Genomic DNA, 3898 nt, shown 5'->3' with positions numbered 1-3898 from the left:
AATTAAGTGGTAGACCATGTTATTTATATGTATAAATGCCTAGGTTTGATTGCACACACCACAAAATCAGTAATAAAAATAAAATGAGGGTCCCCCAAGCCAGGGGCAATTTCGTGTTATTTTTTTTGTGTGTGTGTATTTGGGTCACACCCGGCGGTGCTCAGGGGTTACTCCTGGCTGTCTGCTCAGAAATAGCTCCTGGCAGGCATGGGGGACCATATGGAACACTGGGATTCGAACCAACCACCTTAGGTTCTGGATCGGCTGCTTGCAAGGCAAGCACCACTGTAAGGGGGTGGGGGGGGCAATTTCTGAGCGCTTAGCCAGGAGTAACCCCTGAGCATAAAACGGGTGTGGCCCGAAAAACCAAAAAAAAAAAAAAAAGAAATAAAATGAACTAGTAAGAATTAGAAAGATAGGTAAAAATTTTGATTCCTAGCACCATATGGTCTAGTCTCAAGAGTCTCTCTTGAACACTGCTAGGAAGACATTAAAGATGAATAAATTTAGGATAAAAGTCAGTAGTGGTTCATTTTCTAGACAAAGCATTTAACGTAAATAGTAAAATACTGGTAGAGTTCTTATAATGACTCACTGAGTGTTTGAACAAAGAGTGTACTTAGTAAGGGGTCTAGTGATAAAGTGCCTATTGGCTAGAAAAGGCATACCTAGTCACAGGAAAATGAAGATGGTTGAGACAACCAAAACTCAATATTGAAAACCCAGTCAATCCCTTTGGGTTCTTGAATTATAAATGTATATAAAGTTTTTTTTTGATATCTGGGTAGATAATATTCTCTGTAATTTTGAGCCAATGAAAGAGAAACAAACAGGAGGACAGACTTGACCACTGTGAAATTCAATGTCTGTTCTGAGACCTTTTGTGTTTCTCCTGTCAAGTATCTGGTTATACAAAAAAATAAATAATTTTTTTTTTTTGCTTTTAAGTCTCTTTGTACACTTTGAGATTATGAAGACAGAAGAAAGAGAAAGAAAGAAAGAAAGAAAGAAAGAAAGAAAGAAAGAAAGAAAAGAAAGAAAGAAAGAAAAGAAAGAAAGAAAGAAAGAAAGAAAAGAAAGAAAGAAAGAAAGAAAGAAGAAAGAAAGAAAGAAAGAAAGAAGAAAGAAAGAAAAGAAAGAAGAAGAAAGAAAGAAAGAAAGAAAGAAAGAAGAAGAAAGAAAGAAAGAAGAAAGAAAGAAAGAAAGAAAGAAAGAAAGAAAGAAAAGAAAGAAAGAAAGAAAGAAAAAAGAAAGAAAGAAGAAAAGAAAGAAAGAAAGAAAGAAAGAAAGAAAGATAGGAAGGAAGGAAGGAAGGAAGGAAGGAAGGAAGGAAGGAGGGAAGAAGAAAGGAAGGAAGGAAGAAAAAGAAGAAAGAAACAGAAAGAAAGAAAGAAAGAAAGAAAGAAAGAAAGAAAGAAAGAAAGAAAGAAAGAAAGAAAGAAAGAAGAAAAAGAAAGGAAGAAAGAAGAAAAAGAAAAAGGAAGAAGAAAGAAGAAAGATGAGAAAGAAGAAAGAAAAGAAAAAAACTTCAATATACAGACGAATGTATTCTAATTCTTAATAAGTTATTCATGAATACTCAACCTCTTTATAGCCTACACATAAACAATAGATTTTATATGACTACACTAGGGAGTCTTTAAAGCTTTTATTTTTTGCTCAGCTCTTTAAATACAAATCTTTAAATTACAAAATTGTTTTGATAAGATAAATGGATTTTATGAATAACAGACAAGAAGCAGAGCTGAATTTTTATAATCCAAGTACAACTTTCTTCTATATTTTTTAAACTGAAATTTTAGTAAGCTGCTTTTTCTGACATTGGATTGGCATACAGTTTACATAAAATTGTAATAGTGAAATCATGATATTTTGAGCATAATATTTGTACTTTTAAATGTAGCTTATATAATATATATAATATATATATTAATAATATATATCCAAAGTTTTATAGAATATACTGTGAATTTTATTTTTCTTTTTTGTTTAAAGCATTCTTGAAACTACATAGTTAAAATGACCATTTATGTTTTTTTTAATAGATGCAAGGAAAATAGACAGTAGAAAATGGGAGAAAGTAGAAATTTTATAATATATATAATATATGATCAACAGGAAAACTAACTTAAATTTAACAATGCTAATGGAAAGAACAAACTCAAATATTGGGTTTAATTTCTGTTTGGAAATTTTGCAAATTAGTAGTTATAAGCATTTTAATATTATATATGCTTAAATAACCAATATTTCTAAGTAAAATAAAATTTATAATAACAAAGCCTATTTTTTACCTAAGCTAGGAAAACAGAGATGTATTGATGCCATGACAAAACTTTCTACTTTCTTTGAGTGTCAGAATCATATATCAACATTGTCATTCTAACACCCAGGTCTGAGACTAATTCCTTGGACAAGATGAACATAGACAAAAGACTTTGTAGAAAAGCTATGTTTTGCTACTCTCCCCGTGGTGCTGGTCTTTAAAACAAATCAGCCAAGCAGAAATAAGAGGTAAAAGCTTTCTCAAATTATTGAAAATCAACCCAATGGAAGTGTACAATTATTCATTTTGAAAAGTAAGTGGGCAAGCTTTTCAGTAATAATACCTCTCATTGCCTTATATGTTTTTTAGGTTATAGTTATACAACAACTATGCCTTTGGCATCGTTTGCAAAGGAAAGTTTTTAAGGAGAAATATTTTTGTAATAGAAATGATACTGGATACAATGTTGATAAATCTTGGATAAAATGATTGATGACTACTAATTTCTTTACATGGTGTTAGTTCTAGTGTCAAAATTCAGAGTTATAAATGACTTTAAACATATATAAACTGAGAATGTCTGTCCTGATTAACATCCTATCAAAGAATAGATTTAGATCTTGATCGATTTAAATTTTAGATCTTGTAAAAAGCTATTTCCAAACGTTATTCAGGTTACCCTTTTTAAGAAAATCACACACGAATGAATAGATCACCCCAAAATATATTTGATGTTTTAAACCTTGACATAAATATCAGAGAAATTAGTTAATTGTACAATTAGGATTAAGGTTTTAAGAAAAGCTTTACATGTGCTTTAAAGAAATTATGAAGCGAGGTTTAGTTACTTAAAATTTTCTTAATATTTCATTACTTGGAATTTTCCGATTAGAGTCCAGATACCAAATTATAAAGTTATAGGTATTTTTAGAAAAAAAAAACCCAACTAATCATCATTAGACTATATGACATAGCACCATTAAACAAATAATTTAAGGACTACACTTTGTGATAATGCTATGACTCTTATGTATTAAACGTTCAAATATCATAAGTAAGAAAAATGATTCTCAAGTGAGTTTTATCTTGGTTTAAATATTTTCTGCATCATCGTAACTATGTGACTTTGATTAATTGAGCTCTATTGGCTTTAATTTTTTCACATATTAAATGCATGTTATTGCCCATAATTATAAATTTGTGGATTATGCAAAACAGTATATGCTTAGAATTGTGCCTCATGTTTGTTGTACTCAAATAATTATATATAATTATAAAAAGATACATGTAGTTAAGTTTTTATACTTAGATTTTATCAGAAAGAATTAGATGAACAGATTATTAAAAGCAGGAAAACACAGGTAAAGGATGCAAACAAGTTAATGGAAGTATTACAGATAGTTTCAGCCTTATGTTGGTTTTACTAAGAATAATTTTCAACTCATATTTATTTTTCCTGTAGGATGTTATGTCATTTAGATTCAGTAGAAACTACCATGTTATTGGTTCGAGGACATTTCCTGATTCCTTATGCAAGAGCCATTTTTCAGACTCCATGAGACCACATTGCAGGATGAAGATGTGCTTAGAATTTTATCCCCTGACTATTTCAAAAGATTTAAAGGGGATATG

This window comes from Suncus etruscus, chromosome 3 (genome assembly GCF_024139225.1).
Source record: "Suncus etruscus isolate mSunEtr1 chromosome 3, mSunEtr1.pri.cur, whole genome shotgun sequence".
Classification (NCBI taxonomy): Eukaryota; Metazoa; Chordata; class Mammalia; order Eulipotyphla; family Soricidae; genus Suncus; species Suncus etruscus.
Note: the sequence above shows the minus strand (reverse complement) of the source record.